General features: G+C 34.5%; 1 protein-coding gene and 2 long non-coding RNA genes across 3 annotated transcripts in view; 2 read left to right on the plus strand and 1 right to left on the minus strand.

The window, feature by feature from the left end:
• LOC149961348 (chitin deacetylase 7-like) overlaps positions 1 to 20,929 on the plus strand; it is a 95,149-nt gene that overhangs the window by 63,580 nt on the left and 10,640 nt on the right. The gene's annotated exons all lie outside the window — the stretch shown is intronic.
• LOC149961349 (uncharacterized) lies at positions 2,020 to 2,982 on the minus strand. Its single transcript, XR_016480200.1, has 2 exons — positions 2,789 to 2,982; positions 2,020 to 2,589 (listed from the first exon to the last, which is right to left on the minus strand). It is a non-coding gene; the product is annotated as an uncharacterized LOC149961349 (long non-coding RNA).
• Positions 7,402 to 7,781, plus strand: LOC149961350 (uncharacterized). The gene is made up of 4 exons (XR_016480846.1): positions 7,402 to 7,439; positions 7,510 to 7,548; positions 7,633 to 7,672; positions 7,736 to 7,781. It is a non-coding gene; the product is annotated as an uncharacterized LOC149961350 (long non-coding RNA).

Below are 20,929 nucleotides of genomic sequence, written 5' to 3' on the forward strand. Positions count from 1 at the left end.
TCAGTTTTCTGGTCTGTGTTAATAAAAATTTGTCGAGGCGACTACTGTTTAACCGGTTATTTATTTTTTAATAAAACTTAAACACGAAGAGGGTGTACAAGCTTATTTAATCGAAAGTTTTAGGCAGATAAAGATTTCTTAAGCCTATTTCACGCCTATTTGAACTAAGCTTATATTATCATTAGTTGCATATGCTAATGTCTACGTACCGTTACAAATGTTACCGTTCTCTGCAAGTGAAAGAAAATGCTCGTTACAGTGTTATTATGAAATAAAAATATTCAGTATTCAATATTTCGTATTTATTAAATTCTAAACTCTTCTAAAGATACAGTAGTATTATTCGCGTATATTTAAAGGTGGATGAAAGTTTGGATATTATATTATATAAAGCAAAATTACGAGCTTCTGCTAAATTTATTCTGTTTGGACAATATTTTAAATTTCAAATTCTAATTTTTAAATTGATGAATCAGAATATTGTATTTCTTTCACTCTAGAGTGAAAATATTAAAATATCTCTTTCTAGAGTGAGAGTGAAAATATTAAAATATCTCTTTCTAGAGTGAGAGTGAAAATATTAAAATATCTCTTTCTAGAGTGAGAGTGAAAATATTAAAATATCTCTTTCTAGAGTGAGAGTGAAAATATTAAAATATCTCTTTCTAGAGTGAGAGTGAAAATATTAAAATATCTCTTTCTAGAGTGAGAGTGAAAATATTAAAATATCTCTTTCTAGAGTGAGAGTGAAAATATTTTATTTCTTTCTAGAGTGAGAGTGAAAATATTTTATTTCTTTCTAGAGTGAGAGTGAAAACATTTTATTTCTTTCATTCTCACTCTCTTACGCTAGCTCTAATTCGGGGAGTGACGATAAAGCGGAAAATTCACTCTTAGGAGTGGAGTGAATTTTCAAAGAGTGGACGGCAGCACTCGCGAAATATCACTCGGAGTTTTGCCCGGGTCTGCATACAAGTTTGCAGTATAGATTTAGATCTAAAACGTGTTTCGGAGTAATAGAAAGGGCGACATAGCTACACCAGTTAAATAATTATTAAAATGTTTAAAACACAATTTAGATAATTAAAAATTTAAGACCTTTAAAAGTGTACTCTTTTTCAAATAACAACTATGTCACGGGATAGCTTACACATTTTTCTGTTTTATTTTATATACATCTTGAGAGAGGGGGATGTCCATCCGGTGATTGAGAATTTCATTCTCAATCACCAGAGGGGGATGTCCATCCGGTGATTGAGAATTTCATTCTCAATCACCGGAAGGACACAAAGAGCTTGGCTCCCGCCGTTCACCCGCGCCTCTCCCGTTCCTCCCCCACCCGCGCCTCTCCCCCATCTCAATCACCAGAATTTCTATTCACCAGATTCTCGTTCACGGGTTGCTTTCCCCCATCTCAATCACCAGAATTTCTAATCACCAGATTCTCCCGTTCACGGGTTGCTTTCCCCCAACCCCCATTCACTGGATACTTTATCTCTCGTTCACCAGCTCCTTTCCCCCATTGCTTTCACCCCTTCTAATCACCAGTTGCTTTCCCCCATCTCTAGGCAATAAAAACAACCATAATTGTTATCTCTCATACTATCGATCCCAATCGCTAGAAATTGGCTTTTTCCCCATTCGCTATAAATCGCAGCAGTTTGCCAGAATTAGTTTTATCTCTCCGAAATAATTAATGTACCCAAAATTGGACCGCCAGTTTATTATTCTTTTTAGGGGAATCTCTATGGGAGTTTAACATTACAATAAAGCTAAAAGGTCCAGTTTGGGGTACATTTGGTCCGAAATGGGGTACATAGGGCCGAAAATGGTGACTTTGGTCGTTTTTGGGGTACATTTGGTCCATTTTGGTCCATTTTTGGGTACATCCCTGCTTTCCCCCATCCCCATTCTCCAAAATTAGTTTTCCTCGCGCAGATATCTGGAGATTAGATTTTTACCCGTTTGCTTATCGCTTTCGAACCCCTTAATTTCTAATCTCTAGGCAATAAAAACAAGTTATTTACATTTAATTTTTTATTTTAGAACTTTGTTTTACATGTTAGTAGGTACTATCAGATATTCCATTAGATGGTTATCTTGTACATTACACAATTAAAACAAATTAAAGTAGTTAAGTTTACAGGCATTTAAATGGGGTGAAACGATCTCCTGCAACTTAATTTAATTAAAAGTTCTAACTCACGTATTTGTAGTGTTTAGCAACAGTATCGTCTGACATCCGAGGGACAGTCACAAACGTCTTCTTCTGGTACAGGTGAGAAGCTTTTGTCAGAGACCGTAGTTGCTTTTGGCGTCGGGGGAATGTCCCATTCTAGCGAAAGGTACTTTTTTTCCGATGGTGAATTATCCCTAGCCGGACAGTTTGGAAAGAATCTAGCATGTTCAAGTTCTGGTACGTCTCCTGATTTCCATCCTTCTAATACGCCATGGCATTTGTAACATCGTACTTCATCGCCCTGCTGAATATAGTAGAATCCAGCCTTCGCTAGTTGCTCCTTAGTGACGTGCGGATTTTTCCAGTGACGAAACGTTTCAAGTCGATACACTTCAATGTCCATAGCTGATCTAGACCAAATACGTTCTATAGTTTCAAATGATACATTCTCTAAGCCTACATTTACCCCTAAGTCTACTAAACCTAATTTTATCAATATGGTTAAATTTCTACGCTAAAATTATCAATATAAATGCTTTTTTCAATATGCAAATTGTTTTAAATATGTCTAAAAATATAGTCTATTACCAAGAAAAAATAGTTACTTACTTTACGGGTAGAAATCCTTTGTCAAGCTGTAGAAAAGACTGAGCGATCCGTCAGCAGGTCTTTACTCGTCAATGTGCCGTAGAGAAATGACGCACGGAAGATTAATTTATTCCTATCTTGTTGAGAATAATTCATCACGTGATCTAAACTTCAAATAACCCTCAAATTCTATTGGCTGTCTCTCTCTGACAGTTTAAACCGCCTCTAATGATTGACGGCACATATTAACCCACTTGAGTATTTGGAAAAAAACCCTTTGCTACTCGAAGGATAGTTTTGGAAATACCACGTTGACGATATCAAAATCGAGCTCTCACTTGAAAATGTTTACGGAAAACAATCCTCTTGGAAAATTGAGTTACGTAGAAGATTGCTAAAAAATGGCTAAGTGTTAAGTTTTTTTCAATAATGAGTCTTATTTTTTACATTTTAAAGTATTTATTAAGAGTGAAAAATCCTATGACTACACTGACGGCATATCTTAAGTACCGGTGGAAAAAATCCAGTGCTCAAAGTTCAGTTATCTTATTAAACGTGCGCGTGCACAGAAAAATGAACGAGTCACGTGATAGTAACTTAATTTCTACGCTAATCTTACCCCTACTAGACCTAATTTCTGTCTAATACATTTCCAATATATATATATAAAAGAATGCCTAAAAATTTCATTTTAAATATAATAAAATAGCCTAGCTGATTATTATTATTATAACTTACTTTTCAGCGTGACCTTCAATGACTATTCCCAATGCTAAGACTCTTTATTGAGATAACTAAGAATTGATTCCCATGACTACACTGACGGCATATCTTAAGTACCAGTGGAAAAAAAAATCCATTGCTCAAAGTTCAGTTATCTTATTAATCGGGTGCGCGCGCACAGAAAATGAAAGTCACGTGAGAATCGGTACGTCACTGAAAATAGTGGAAGTGTCATCACTAGAGTTCTTTTATCAATATATTTAATTAAGGATTATTTCAAAGTTTAGATGGCGCCATGGTTCTCAAAGCAGTGATATTAAAAGATCTCAACGGGTGGAATTGGAGAAACGCTAAAAATATTATCGACATATTCATTCTCCCTGAGTATAAATAAATAAATAAATAAATACATTCTTGGCGTAGTAGTAGGATTTTAAGAAAAAAATTAAATACGGAAAATCAATTATTTTATTTTAAAGGTTTTGTGATTTCTCACCAAACAATTTCAACATCTTCAATGTAGGCTATCACATCAGGGGCATCTCAAAAATCTTTTTCCTCTGATCTCCTAGTTTCTACCTCTGTCTTTAGTATTTATAAATATTTTCCTATCCATAAACCATTTCCTAACTGGTGGACATTGATAACACTAAAAGTTTACTTATAATAATATGCTGAAATACATTTTCCAATACGCAAAAAATTAAAGCTAGACCTAAAAACCTGTAAAGTGTAAATAGTTAAGACTAAATTTCTAAGCCTAGCCCATGAAAGTACATTTTCCGTAAATCATATCCTAACATGAATGCATTTGTTAAGAATAAATGTTTTTTTTAAAAAATATGCTAATTAATTTCGTAAACAAGCATAAATTTTAGTTCGCCCTTCCTCCAAAATATCTAATAGAGCTAGTACATTCTCGATAAATATACATGTTCTTGGGGAATAAGAGACGTTTTTTATCAAAGTAAGCCAAGTTTAAAGCTTATTGTCATTGGTTCCATAACAAAAACCACATTCGGATCAAAATAAATTTATTTATTTTATTTTTATACAGATTTTTTTTCATTTTTTTTGCCTTAATTTCAATTTTGGGAGTCGGTACCCGTTTCACCGAAGATGAAGATGCTTCGTTTTATTCAGCGTTGGGTAAATCGCCGTGTAAAAAAACATCTAGCATTGCATTAACTTTTTCCTCGTCCTCGTCCGAGACCCCTACAATACGTCTCTCGATCTATAAAGTAAAGAAATCAAAATAATAAGCTAAACGATAATCCATACCTTCTATTCACTAGTTCAATTTATCACTGTCTCATATATCCACTATCGTACATACATACATACATACACTAACTTACTAACGCTTTAGTCTCCGCAAGTTTTTATGTTGTATAATCAAAGTTTTGAATCGAATAATAATAATAATAATAATAATTAGATCAAAACAAATTTCAAGCTTACGTTAATGTATTCCCTTGAGTGAGGGCCCAATCTTTGAAAAATCTTCTCAATGACGACATGGGTAGCTAGATGGACGTCGATGTAACCTTCGTCCTCTTGCAGGTTCAATTCACGTAAATACCAGTTTTTATATTTTCTTAACATTATTTCTAACGTTCTAAACGAAAATTGTTTTTCGTTTGGCATATCAGGCTTAAAAGAAAACCTAAGAACTGCTTTAGTTACACGCATATCCACGTTATTTTCCATAGCTAATATTTAGCCCTTAAACTTGCTCGTAATTACGAAGAATGTAAAAATGTAGAATGCTCGCTCCTATATTTATGCCAAATCAGAAATCACTTGAAATAATAACTTCATTTGGTACTTAAAAACGGTGAGAGGTGGGAGGAGGGGTTTGGTAATTTATAAATTTTTATAATCAAATGTACCATAGCAAAAGTATATAAATAATACAAGAAGTGCACTAATTATTATTTTCGCTCGCCAGGTAATTTCGTTTGATTTCCGTTTCGCACGGACGCAGATAACATGGTAACGCGACTACAGCGAACCGATAAAGCTAATTAATAAAATATTGTCAACCATTTGATATTAGAAATGTTAAAATAAAACTTTTACAGATAAATCTAATTTATAAAATATTGCCAATTGAGGGTTTGCAAGTTAGTTTGATTATAGGTTTTGAGTGTTAGAATAGAAATAACGCTAAATACAGGGTTAAATTCAATTCAAAATAAAAGACCATGACAATAAAAAATAACCTTTAAAATATAAATCGCGAAGAAAATGAAGTAACGCGACTTTTAAAATTAGTATAAAATGTTTAATCCCTCTGAAAACGTGAAAATTCATATAGGACAAAACCCAAATACATGTTTACTGAGCTTAGCACTCTACTTTTTCAATCCTCTATTCTCAATGGTGGCCTCTATTTTTACCATCGTCTGCTTCGTAAACTTTATGGATGCATTGGAAGGGCTCAAATTAAGCTAAGTGGGTACACTTCTTGTTTAATTTATATACTTCTAACCATATTAAAGTATCAATTTTAATAAAAGGAATTCAACTTAAGTGTTGTTTTGCTATCTGAAATTCGAAAACAAAGAAGGTAGTACAGGGGTACTTAAGTTGATTTTAATATTTTTTTTAGAAATAACTTAAGTATACAGCGAAATAATCATTAGTAGTATCTAATTTTTTAAGTGCCCACATACTTCTCATCTCGTATAAAAGAGGGTCATTTTTGTACTATAAAACCATTCCATTCCTGAAATCCGCTACAGGAAAAAAGTTGATTAAGCTAAGCAATTTACGAGCGACGTCCTAGCGTACTTGTAATTAAGAAAGTAAGTACTTAGTTTTACGATTTTGCTTAAAACTATGTTTTTAAATCGATAAAGTGAAACACGTAAAGTGTCCCTGACCAAAATTGTTTCACAAACATCTGTACCGTTTAATAAGATACGAGTATGATAACGATTTCTAGAGCCCTATGTTCGATAATGATTCATTAGGAAAATTTGAATATAGTTTAAATTTTTAATTACTTATTTTTTGGTTTGACTACCAATTTGGAGGACTACTGTTTTGATTTTGATATAACTAAATTTGATTGGTTTTCGAAAAGTTTTCTCTTCTACCCCCGCCCCCCAGTTTATAATTATGATGTCAGTTGTAAATTGTTTTTTTCGAGTATAAAAAGGGTAAACAGAAACATTGAGAGATAGTATTAAGAAAACAGCCAATTCGAATTGTTTCGGAATCGGCTCGAGGGACTAAGTACGTAGATATACGTCAATTGTAAATTCTAAACTTTGTATATATATTATATTCAATCATTCATTCTTACTAATTTTATAGTAATGGATCCTATTTCCATAACTTTGGCCTCGGGAAATGAGTACGTCGGTACGACAACCGAATCTATGATTTGCTTTCACTGCGGCGAATGTACGGAAGAATTGGCAGTAAGAGGCGGAGGACTCTTCTTTTGCTGGGGTCGAGAGTGCGCGCATTATCAAATGGGAGTAATTTTTCGACATGGTAATGTCTATACCAAACACATCCCAGGGCATCTTATAAAGGAGTTCCCGCCCCATCTCCGCTGTACGTACTGTGGAAGAAGAGGGTCGAAGAGAAGCCGTCGACGGGAGAAGTGCTCAGCGTTCGATTTCATGGGATGCTGTCATTACCCTAAGCCTCCCAGAGACCGAACTGTAGTTCGTTCGTATTACAATAAGATTTCTTTAAGAGAGAGAGAGAGAGAAAAGAATTGCTTAAATTAGGAAGTAATAATGAATCTATTGAATCCAATGTAAAGAAAATGCATCAAGATATTAACTTGGAAAATCCAAAAGATGATTCACCAGTAAGCAGTATTCAGTTAATTAAAAATCATAAACAAAAACCGACTGATTACGGTGCATCAAGATATAATATTTGTATATCTTCGAAAAAAGGTGAATCATTAAACATCAACAATGCGGTAATTTACTTATAATATATTTTATATGAAAATAATTAAAGGTTTTATAAATGATTAATTTATATTATAGATTATAGGTGGATCTAATAGCAAAATAGTATACGTCCAGGTAAAGTATTGTTTTATTTAGAAGTTTAAATATTAAGTTAATGGTTTATTTTAGAATAACTATATGTTAAATGATTTATTTTAGAATAGCGTTGATACATATGGTGGTAGGACAACATTAGAAAGTAGGTATATTGATTTAAAAAAACTATCGATTAATTAAACATTTTAATAATATTTTTACATAGCTTCGATAGTATCCAGAGATTGTACGATTGTTATTACAAAATGAAACTAATTTATTTTATAATAAATATAGGTAGTAAAATGCTGCAAAAACCTCTGACTCTACGTTCAATACGTTAAAATAGATTACAATACGTAAATATAGGTGAAAAAATACTAGAAAAACACGCATACTATTATTTTTTTTAATTTTTGGAAATACACAACATTCACCAGTTACTTCGCAATGACGAACTGGCTGCTCTCTTTGTCCCTTTTATTTACAAACTAAATTCATATTTTCTTCAAACTTTCAATTCGTTATAATTTGAATTTAAATGAAAACATCATGGATTATAGGTGCGTAATCTACTATTAGACCGAACGGATTAAAAAAAAAATACTTAAAGTTCCCCGGGCATCTTATAAAGGAGTTCCAGCCCCCATCTCCGTTGTACGTACTGTGGAAGAAGAGGGTCGAAGAGAAGCCGTCGACGGGAGGAGTGCTCAGCGTTCGATTTCATGGGATGCTGTCATTACCCTAAGCCTCCCGTGGATTCCGTCTCTCAAACGACTATTCTAAGCCTTTGGAAAACCTCTTTTTAGAAAAATTCTGTGGGAATTCCCCCTTTGAAATATATTCTCTAATGAATTATTGTTTGAACGATATAAAACATTTACAATTACTGTTGGGAGACATACTGTAATTTTCTAAACAATAAACAAAAATACGAACCATTTTCATGTTTTATTATTATTAGGAATATGGATGAAAAAAAAACACACATTAAATATTTATTTCAAATATCTGTAGAACCGAAGCCTCTCGAACCTCTTTCTGTATCTTCTTCAATTTGCTAATACAAACCAAAACAGGAAAATTGAAATAATAATAATAATTTTGGAGGGTGGAACATATCAATTTAACTCACAAGGCATTCCATAGGAACTGGCATCGAAATACATTCGCAGATAAGTTGAGCTATTCGATCGCCTCTGAAGATTTTAAATGCGTTTTTCCCGTGATTAATCAAGACAACCCCTATTGTACCAGTGTAATCTTTATCTATCACACCTGCTAAAACATCAATACCATGTTTTACGGAAAGACCCGAACGAGGGGCTAGAAATAAATAAATAAAAATAAAACATGGTATTCGTTAAATAAATAAATATATATATATAATATTACCAATACGGCCGTAGCAGAAATCAGGTATAACTACACTTAAATCAGTATTTATTAGCTCTCTTGCCATGGGGGCTACAACATAGTTATATGCACTACATAGATCAAGACCTGCAGAGCCAGGTGTTTCTCGAGTAGGCGCGCATGCATATTTCGTTAATCTTACGAATTTCAGAATTTGCTGAGGAATTTCCATTATGGATAAATATTAAAGACAAATATTAAAAAAATATTCTAACGAGTAAAGAAGTTTCAAACACAAATGACAAGTTTTACGAAAAAATTCCTTTTATAGCGTTTAACTCGATTTAAAATTCTTTAGATACGCTACTTAAGATAATCTATGAAGTATTCTTGTAAACAGATCTTGTTATAGTGAAGATTAGTTGATTAAGCTAAGCAATTTATGAGCGACGCCCTAGCGTACTTGTAATTAAGAAAGTAAGTACTTAGTTTTACGATTTTGCTTAAAACTATGATTTTAAATCGATAAAGTGAAACACGTAAAGTGTCCCTGACCAAAATTGTTTCGCAAACATCTGTACCGTTTAATAAGATACGAGTATGATAACGATTTCTAGAGCCCTATGTTCGATAATGATTCATTAGGAAAATTTGAATATAGTTTAAATTTTTAATTACTTATTTTTTGGTTTGACTACCAATTTGGAGGACTACTGTTTTGATTTTGATATAACTAAATTTGATTGGTTTTCGAAAAGTTATTGAAGTTTAGTAAATTATATCCTTCGCATACTTAAATTATGCCTTTCCACAATCAATGTAATTTAAATAAAGTTATTGAAAGATTGAAGCATTTTTTTTGTATACTTAGATGGAATCATATATTACCTACTTTATCAAGTCAAAGTTTAGTAAATTATACCCAGGATATAAGTTATCATGTTGACTTATAACCCTAACTTAATAATTTAAGCAATTCTTTTCTCTCTCTCTCTCTCTTAAAGAAATCTTATTGTAATAAGCTTAAAAATTTAGGAATAAACTTATATTATAGGATGAAGAAAAGTCAATAGACATTTATTTGTAAATTATTCGCAATTTTATTTATTTATTTATTTATCTATTTATAAAACGAACTACAGTTCGGTCTCTGGGAGGCTTAGGGTGATGACAGCATCCCATGAAATCGAACGCTGAGCACTTCTCCCGTCGACGGCTTCTCTTCGACCCTCTTCTTCCACAGTACGTACAGCGGAGATGGGGCGGGAACTCCTTTATAAGATGCCCTGGGATGTGTTTGGTATAGACATTACCATGTCGAAAAATTACTCCCATTTGATAATGCGCGCACTCTCGACCCCAGCAAAAGAAGAGTCCTCCGCCTCTTACTGCCAATTCTTCCGTACATTCGCCGCAGTGAAAGCAAATCATAGATTCGGTTGTCGTACCGACGTACTCATTTCCCGAGGCCAAAGTTATGGAAATAGGATCCATTACTATAAAATTAGTAAGAATGAATGATTGAATATAATATATATACAAAGTTTAGAATTTACAATTGACGTATATCTACGTACTTAGTCCCTCGAGCCGATTCCGAAACAATTCGAATTGGCTGTTTTCTTAATACTATCTCTCAATTTTTCTGTTTACCCTTTTTATACTCGAAAAAAACAATTTACAACTGACATCATAATTATAAACTGGGGGGCGGGGGTAGAAGAGAAAACTTTTCGAAAACCAATCAAATTTAGTTATATCAAAATCAAAACAGTAGTCCTCCAAATTGGTAGTCAAACCAAAAAATAAGTAATTAAAAATTTAAACTATATTCAAATTTTCCTAATGAATCATTATCGAACATAGGGCTCTAGAAATCGTTATCATACTCGTATCTTATTAAACGGTACAGATGTTTGTGAAACAATTTTGGTCAGGGACACTTTACGTGTTTCACTTTATCGATTTAAAATCATAGTTTTAAGCAAAATCGTAAAACTAAGTACTTACTTTCTTAATTACAAGTACGCTAGGACGTCGCTCGTAAATTGCTTAGCTTAATCAACTTTTTTCCTGTAGCGGATTTCAGGAATGGAATGGTTTTATAGTACAAAAATGACCCTCTTTTATACGAGATGAGAAGTATGTGGGCACTTAAAAAATTAGATACTACTAATGATTATTTCGCTGTATACTTAAGTTATTTCTAAAAAAAATATTAAAATCAACTTAAGTACCCCTGTACTACCTTCTTTGTTTTCGAATTTCAGATAGCAAAACAACACTTAAGTTGAATTCCTTTTATTAAAATTGATACTTTAATATGGTTAGAAGTATATAAATTAAACAAGAAGTGTACCCACTTAGCTTAATTTGAGCCCTTCCAATGCATCCATAAAGTTTACGAAGCAGACGATGGTAAAAATAGAGGCCACCATTGAGAATAGAGGATTGAAAAAGTAGAGTGCTAAGCTCAGTAAACATGTATTTGGGTTTTGTCCTATATGAATTTTCACGTTTTCAGAGGGATTAAACATTTTATACTAATTTTAAAAGTCGCGTTACTTCATTTTCTTCGCGATTTATATTTTAAAGGTTATTTTTTATTGTCATGGTCTTTTATTTTGAATTGAATTTAACCCTGTATTTAGCGTTATTTCTATTCTAACACTCAAAACCTATAATCAAACTAACTTGCAAACCCTCAATTGGCAATATTTTATAAATTAGATTTATCTGTAAAAGTTTTATTTTAACATTTCTAATATCAAATGGTTGACAATATTTTATTAATTAGCTTTATCGGTTCGCTGTAGTCGCGTTACCATGTTATCTGCGTCCGTGCGAAACGGAAATCAAACGAAATTACCTGGCGAGCGAAAATAATAATTAGTGCACTTCTTGTATTATTTATATACTTTTGCTATGGTACATTTGATTATAAAAATTTATAAATTACCAAACCCCTCCTCCCACCTCTCACCGTTTTTAAGTACCAAATGAAGTTATTATTTCAAGTGATTTCTGATTTGGCATAAATATAGGAGCGAGCATTCTACATTTTTACATTCTTCGTAATTACGAGCAAGTTTAAGGGCTAAATATTAGCTATGGAAAATAACGTGGATATGCGTGTAACTAAAGCAGTTCTTAGGTTTTCTTTTAAGCCTGATATGCCAAACGAAAAACAATTTTCGTTTAGAACGTTAGAAATAATGTTAAGAAAATATAAAAACTGGTATTTACGTGAATTGAACCTGCAAGAGGACGAAGGTTACATCGACGTCCATCTAGCTACCCATGTCGTCATTGAGAAGATTTTTCAAAGATTGGGCCCTCACTCAAGGGAATACATTAACGTAAGCTTGAAATTTGTTTTGATCTAATTATTATTATTATTATTATTATTCGATTCAAAACTTTGATTATACAACATAAAAACTTGCGGAGACTAAAGCGTTAGTAAGTTAGTGTATGTATGTATGTATGTACGATAGTGGATATATGAGACAGTGATAAATTGAACTAGTGAATAGAAGGTATGGATTATCGTTTAGCTTATTATTTTGATTTCTTTACTTTATAGATCGAGAGACGTATTGTAGGGGTCTCGGACGAGGACGAGGAAAAAGTTAATGCAATGCTAGATGTTTTTTTACACGGCGATTTACCCAACGCTGAATAAAACGAAGCATCTTCATCTTCGGTGAAACGGGTACCGACTCCCAAAATTGAAATTAAGGCAAAAAAAATGAAAAAAAATCTGTATAAAAATAAAATAAATAAATTTATTTTGATCCGAATGTGGTTTTTGTTATGGAACCAATGACAATAAGCTTTAAACTTGGCTTACTTTGATAAAAAACGTCTCTTATTCCCCAAGAACATGTATATTTATCGAGAATGTACTAGCTCTATTAGATATTTTGGAGGAAGGGCGAACTAAAATTTATGCTTGTTTACGAAATTAATTAGCATATTTTTAAAAAAAAACATTTATTCTTAACAAATGCATTCATGTTAGGATATGATTTACGGAAAATGTACTTTCATGGGCTAGGCTTAGAAATTTAGTCTTAACTATTTACACTTTACAGGTTTTTAGGTCTAGCTTTAATTTTTTGCGTATTGGAAAATGTATTTCAGCATATTATTATAAGTAAACTTTTAGTGTTATCAATGTCCACCAGTTAGGAAATGGTTTATGGATAGGAAAATATTTATAAATACTAAAGACAGAGGTAGAAACTAGGAGATCAGAGGAAAAAGATTTTTGAGATGCCCCTGATGTGATAGCCTACATTGAAGATGTTGAAATTGTTTGGTGAGAAATCACAAAACCTTTAAAATAAAATAATTGATTTTCCGTATTTAATTTTTTTCTTAAAATCCTACTACTACGCCAAGAATGTATTTATTTATTTATTTATTTATACTCAGGGAGAATGAATATGTCGATAATATTTTTAGCGTTTCTCCAATTCCACCCGTTGAGATCTTTTAATATCACTGCTTTGAGAACCATGGCGCCATCTAAACTTTGAAATAATCCTTAATTAAATATATTGATAAAAGAACTCTAGTGATGACACTTCCACTATTTTCAGTGACGTACCGATTCTCACGTGACTTTCATTTTCTGTGCGCGCGCACCCGATTAATAAGATAACTGAACTTTGAGCAATGGATTTTTTTTTCCACTGGTACTTAAGATATGCCGTCAGTGTAGTCATGGGAATCAATTCTTAGTTATCTCAATAAAGAGTCTTAGCATTGGGAATAGTCATTGAAGGTCACGCTGAAAAGTAAGTTATAATAATAATAATCAGCTAGGCTATTTTATTATATTTAAAATGAAATTTTTAGGCATTCTTTTATATATATATATTGGAAATGTATTAGACAGAAATTAGGTCTAGTAGGGGTAAGATTAGCGTAGAAATTAAGTTACTATCACGTGACTCGTTCATTTTTCTGTGCACGCGCACGTTTAATAAGATAACTGAACTTTGAGCACTGGATTTTTTCCACCGGTACTTAAGATATGCCGTCAGTGTAGTCATAGGATTTTTCACTCTTAATAAATACTTTAAAATGTAAAAAATAAGACTCATTATTGAAAAAAACTTAACACTTAGCCATTTTTTAGCAATCTTCTACGTAACTCAATTTTCCAAGAGGATTGTTTTCCGTAAACATTTTCAAGTGAGAGCTCGATTTTGATATCGTCAACGTGGTATTTCCAAAACTATCCTTCGAGTAGCAAAGGGTTTTTTTCCAAATACTCAAGTGGGTTAATATGTGCCGTCAATCATTAGAGGCGGTTTAAACTGTCAGAGAGAGACAGCCAATAGAATTTGAGGGTTATTTGAAGTTTAGATCACGTGATGAATTATTCTCAACAAGATAGGAATAAATTAATCTTCCGTGCGTCATTTCTCTACGGCACATTGACGAGTAAAGACCTGCTGACGGATCGCTCAGTCTTTTCTACAGCTTGACAAAGGATTTCTACCCGTAAAGTAAGTAACTATTTTTTCTTGGTAATAGACTATATTTTTAGACATATTTAAAACAATTTGCATATTGAAAAAAGCATTTATATTGATAATTTTAGCGTAGAAATTTAACCATATTGATAAAATTAGGTTTAGTAGACTTAGGGGTAAATGTAGGCTTAGAGAATGTATCATTTGAAACTATAGAACGTATTTGGTCTAGATCAGCTATGGACATTGAAGTGTATCGACTTGAAACGTTTCGTCACTGGAAAAATCCGCACGTCACTAAGGAGCAACTAGCGAAGGCTGGATTCTACTATATTCAGCAGGGCGATGAAGTACGATGTTACAAATGCCATGGCGTATTAGAAGGATGGAAATCAGGAGACGTACCAGAACTTGAACATGCTAGATTCTTTCCAAACTGTCCGGCTAGGGATAATTCACCATCGGAAAAAAAGTACCTTTCGCTAGAATGGGACATTCCCCCGACGCCAAAAGCAACTACGGTCTCTGACAAAAGCTTCTCACCTGTACCAGAAGAAGACGTTTGTGACTGTCCCTCGGATGTCAGACGATACTGTTGCTAAACACTACAAATACGTGAGTTAGAACTTTTAATTAAATTAAGTTGCAGGAGATCGTTTCACCCCATTTAAATGCCTGTAAACTTAACTACTTTAATTTGTTTTAATTGTGTAATGTACAAGATAACCATCTAATGGAATATCTGATAGTACCTACTAACATGTAAAACAAAGTTCTAAAATAAAAAATTAAATGTAAATAACTTGTTTTTATTGCCTAGAGATTAGAAATTAAGGGGTTCGAAAGCGATAAGCAAACGGGTAAAAATCTAATCTCCAGATATCTGCGCGAGGAAAACTAATTTTGGAGAATGGGGATGGGGGAAAGCAGGGATGTACCCAAAAATGGACCAAAATGGACCAAATGTACCCCAAAAACGACCAAAGTCACCATTTTCGGCCCTATGTACCCCATTTCGGACCAAATGTACCCCAAACTGGACCTTTTAGCTTTATTGTAATGTTAAACTCCCATAGAGATTCCCCTAAAAAGAATAATAAACTGGCGGTCCAATTTTGGGTACATTAATTATTTCGGAGAGATAAAACTAATTCTGGCAAACTGCTGCGATTTATAGCGAATGGGGAAAAAGCCAATTTCTAGCGATTGGGATCGATAGTATGAGAGATAACAATTATGGTTGTTTTTATTGCCTAGAGATGGGGGAAAGCAACTGGTGATTAGAAGGGGTGAAAGCAATGGGGGAAAGGAGCTGGTGAACGAGAGATAAAGTATCCAGTGAATGGGGGTTGGGGGAAAGCAACCCGTGAACGGGAGAATCTGGTGATTAGAAATTCTGGTGATTGAGATGGGGGAAAGCAACCCGTGAACGAGAATCTGGTGAATAGAAATTCTGGTGATTAGAAATTCTGGTGATTGAGATGGGGGAGAGGCGCGGGTGAACGGCGGGAGCTACAGCTTTGTGTCCTTCCGGTGATTGAGAATGAAATTCTCAATCACCGGATGGACATCCCCCTCTCTATCTTGTAGTTCATAATGACGTTCATTTCCCGCATAAATTAAATTCCACTCGTTTTCGTTTTGTTCAACCTCATAGGCGTGTAAATGCTTAGAAAATCCTTTAACAGTGAACTTTGTTCCTGCTAAAATTAACGAAAGATTGACGTAAAATATGTACTTAAAGGCACTATATCACCGAAAAAAAATCGGTATTGACCTCACTTGTTTTCTAAAAGTATTTTGTGCATGGTTAGAGTTGGGGTTTGCAATTACTTCTGCAATTTCTCCTTCATGGGTCAGTTCCATTTCCATATCAGTCTCCAAGGATTCTAAACCCTTTCCCAATTCTTTGACTAGGTTTTTCTCAGAACTATAGTTATGGCTTTGCGCCGACGATTTCAAAAAACGTGCCATTGCACCTTTCTGATTGCTAACGAAACTATCTTCCCTTTTCCATTTTTCTCATTTTTGGGACCCAGATAAAAATTTTCTGGTTCACATATTTGAAAATGCTACTATTATATACTATTAGCGAAATAACCTTAAAAAGGTTTAAGAAAATAAAGCTTAGTTAAAGCTATGTAGTCTTCAAACAGACTTTTTAATAATACCAGCTATATCAAAGCCCTGAAAAAAGCGGTTTGAATATTTTTTCTAGAATAGCTAATTAGCCTTGAAAAAGGCTTTTTGAACAATTTAGCTTAAAACAGCTAAATAGCCTTTAAAAAGGCTGTATTGGCAAAGTTAGTCTCGGAAGAGACTTAGAAAAAATTTGACTGGGAGAGAATCGAAATTGAGAACTACCTGTTTGTTCAGGAGCAGAAAACGAAATGAAGAAACGCGCGTTATCTGGGACAAGTCCGACCACCGAAGGTCTAGGTCCTTTCTCTACGATCAGTGGTCACTGATATCACGTGATTTCGCAAAAGGGACAAGGAGTAAAAAAGAAAAAACCCTAATCCCCAGGACGCTCTCTATTCAAAGTAGTGACTGGTACGATGCTTTACGCTTCGACTTCAGCTCCGCTGGGATTTCCCTTCGTTTAAGCGTTGCAACGGTTTAAGTCGTATTAAAGAAATCCAGTTTCTCACTTTATGCCCCCTTTTGTAGAATTCCTAGAAACTAAGCTTATGTTTATTGTGTTGGTTGGAGCTAAGTTATCACCATAGACAAAATACATACATGTATGTATGTATTTTGTCTATGGTTATCACTGAGGCGAACAGGTGGTTTCTTTTGCTGCTTTCCTTGCTCGACGGACTTCCCCGTCCCGGGCCAGTCTTTTGTCATATACTCTATATCAATGTTAACAGAGTACACTACCAAAAGCAGAAACCACAGAGTTCGCTGCCTTTGTTTGTGTACTCAAGTAATATTGATTTCGAGTATAGGTGGTTCAAAAGGGAACGTTTTGTTAGGGTCATTTAGGACTCTTGGAAATTGGAATTGAATGGGAGTTCTTTTTTTAGGGGGCTAGATGACCAATTTTTAAAAATAAATAAAATTTAAAAATCCCATTTGGAGGCCCCAGAGGCAATTTTTTTAAACTTTTAGAGGCCCCTAAAATAGGCCTAAATTTTTTTAACATAGGCACGTGCCTACTTGTGCCTACTGCTGGCGGGGGCACTGAATGTAACTTCATGGAAATTTATTTACTCAATCGGTTTGTGCGGATGAAGTTTAAATGAGTAGTTTAAAAAGAAAAGTTATGGATAATGATCAATACGGTTCGGTTCAGTGATCGCTTTCCGAAAATAGAACAAATCCTCTAAGTGCTAAATTCGACTAGCGTTATTAAAACAAATTTACCAAGTCTAGAAGAGTTAAGCCTAGGTTCAAAATAATCTGCAAGGACTCTAACCTTCTAGATGATCCAGAAAAGTTAAACACTAATTTCAACCATTCCAACAAAACCCCTTCTTCCATTTGACAATAAACATTTGTTTTAGAACCCGAGTATCTGAAAACTTAATTATTATGCATATTAAATGCACTAACAGCACTTGGCAATACATTGTAGATCAATTTAGCTCCTAAGCCTTGGTTGTTCAAACTGGTTCGTTTACTAAAATAATGGCCGTCGGTTTATCAGACGTAGAGCTAATTGTGCGACGGCATAATCGGCATTTGAGATTCTTTGACGTCAAATATGACGTTTAATATTACGTATGGTACGATTGACGCTATATCCGTGAAACAAACCGTTGGTGAAGAAATAGAGCTAGTGGCGTACTTATGTTACATTTGCTACAAGCAATGTCTTCGAATTTGTTTCACGAGCGTGGGGTTGTGTTTGATGAAATGTTTAAAATGTTCACGTGACTAACGAAGTTGTTGTGTAAGCTTCTAGAGTGCTCTACTTAACGTCTATTAATTAAAGACCATCAGTTCATATTGCTTTATTCGGTTTGATTTTCTTTATGACTTCAAAGACTTGCTCCCAGCGCCGTAACCAGCCTTAAAATTTGAGTAGGGCACTAGTAGGGCACTGTTTTCAGTGGCGTAGTATGAGCGAGCGAGGCGCTCCGCAATGTATATTTTTAAATAGACCTTTCCTAATGTTCGTTACGGGGAAGGAAAACTGTTTTTGCAAGGATATTTTAGATCAACGTTATATATATTACTCCTTGTTTTTACCCTCGCTCGATTCTTGAGCTCGGTATGTCGTCTGCTGCCGAGTGTAAGTATTTACAAAACAGGGTGGATTAAAATTAATCCCAGTAATTTTAATAAATTTGTTATATCAAGTGTTTAAAGTATAAAATATTTCGTTTACTTCACTAGTCATAATAGGAGGGGATTTAAATATTTAAAATAACGAAAAATTTTACATGGTTTCGATGATGTTTAACAATTATGTTTATAGTCTTGTGAACTAAGGCTTAACATTTCATTGACAGCCACAGTAGTGTATCGGGTTAAGATTAATTGTTGTTTATCATAAAATATTAGCTAATAAATATATTAACAATACTTTCACAGAGTTGATATAAGTATTGCGATAATAATTCATTCAATTAGTATCAAAAATAAATTAAAATCAGTTTGAATTCCGAAGTCACTAAGCCTAACCCGAGCTCCGCGTAAAATGTTTGGGGAAATTTTTACCGGAAAATGCAAAAAGTACAGCCAGCTTTTTGTTTAGTTTGAGCGAAATTGGTGGTGGGTGACGTAGAAAAAACAATGAAAGCACGTAGAAAAAATTGATGGAAAGGCCTATTGATGAAAATTATAATGTTTTAACTGTCATCCAATGTGCGATGGGCAGTCAATCAGAGACTGTAACCAAAGCTGAACGGGCTCGTCTCACACTAAGAGCCCGAGCTCGATTTGAGACTGAGCCCAAGCTTTATTAAGAAAATGATTCGAGCCCGAGAAGAGACCAAAACGTTTTGTTCATTTAATGTGAGACCGAGATGAGACCATTTTAATATAGCGTATTTTTGTGATCTCGAGATGAGACCATTCAAATATAGTAAATTGCTGTGAGCCTGAGCAGAGTAATATTATAAAGTCCAACTGATACCATATTTTTGTAACGAGCCCGATATGAGACCTTCTAATTTTTAAGAGACGCTTATGTGGCCGTTTTTCCACGATTATGTTTCCCTTGGCCACTAGGGAGTGCTGCGGCGCATAGCAACACGTGCCGTAACCGTACCACTTTTGTTCTCTCCGATACGACCAACTTTGATTACGTGCTGTTTGCGCTATAGTTTGGCGTGACATTTTATAGCTAAAGCTCGAACAGCGCGTGAGCACAGTTGGCCGTGTGAAGAGAGCTCTGGCCTACAGGGTTAATTCGGAGTTTACGTAAAAGACGCTTCAATAAATCATCCTCCCAGGAAATCACCTAGAAGGAATATTTCGGAATATTTCTGAGAGCCAGGACCTGCAAGTCACTGTTTATATAGTGCTTGTTAAAAAAAAATTTACACTTTTTACCTTTACAAGCCACAAGCGTTCCCCATGGCGTTATATTTTAACCCGTTAGCTTTTTCGACTTAATAAGGCTTGGCAAAAACACGACGTTCCGTTTACAGGTGAAAACTTTCCATTATTTCCACAAGCACTATATAAACAAAAACCTTGCGGGTCCTGGCTCTCGGAAATATATCTTCTTGGCGATTTCCTAGGAGGATGATTTATTTAAGCGCCTATTGGCTATTTCGGATAACGTGACTTAGCCCAGTCGTTTTCTGATTGGTCCAAAGTAGTATACCTTCTGGTATTTTCGAAGATTGTTGTAGTGAAGAGAGTACCAAGCCTGGTCGCCCGGCGGTTTCGTTTGACTTCCTATTTTTCATATTGATAAATAAATCATAAGAATTAAAAGAGATATTAAGAGACTGGAATGAGAACCGCGAGTTATGCAAATTCTTATTAACTTGACTGATACGAGCCCTTGTTAGTAACAGAAATAAGTATGAGCCTGATACAAAGCACTAATGTTTATGGAGAGGAATGAGTTCGAGACGAGCTCTTGTGTTTGGGAGAAAATAATATGAAACCGAGACGATCTCTCGTGTTTAAAAAAATTCATGAGTTCGAGACGAGCTCTCGTAGTTAAGAAAAAACTATGATCCCGAGACGAGCTCTCGTAGTTAGGGAAAAAAAAACTATGAGCCCGAGACGAGTTCTCGTAGTTAGGTAAAAAACTATGAGCCCGAGATGAGCTCTTGTAGTTAGGTAAATATCTATGGGCCCGAGACGAGCTCTCGTATTTCGGAAAACAAACTTATGAGCCCGAGACGAGCTCTCGTGTTTTTGGGGAAATTCTTATAAGACCGAGACGAGACTAAGGCCAAACAAAACGTTTGGTGACACTGAGCGCGAGACCAAGTCTTGGTGTGCAGCTATGCCTGTAACGAGTGACGGGCGCCCCGTTTGTATTAGATTTACTGCAAGTTCATAATATTAATTTTTCGAGTGGGGTAGGTACACACCGTTTAACTCACACGATAGAAATATCTTTGTATATCAGGTGTAATGACGAAGAGAGATATATAGACTAT

This window comes from Leiobunum rupestre, chromosome 1 (genome assembly GCF_980474605.1).
Source record: "Leiobunum rupestre chromosome 1, qqLeiRupe1.1.hap1, whole genome shotgun sequence".
NCBI lineage: Eukaryota > Metazoa > Arthropoda > Arachnida > Opiliones > Sclerosomatidae > Leiobunum > Leiobunum rupestre.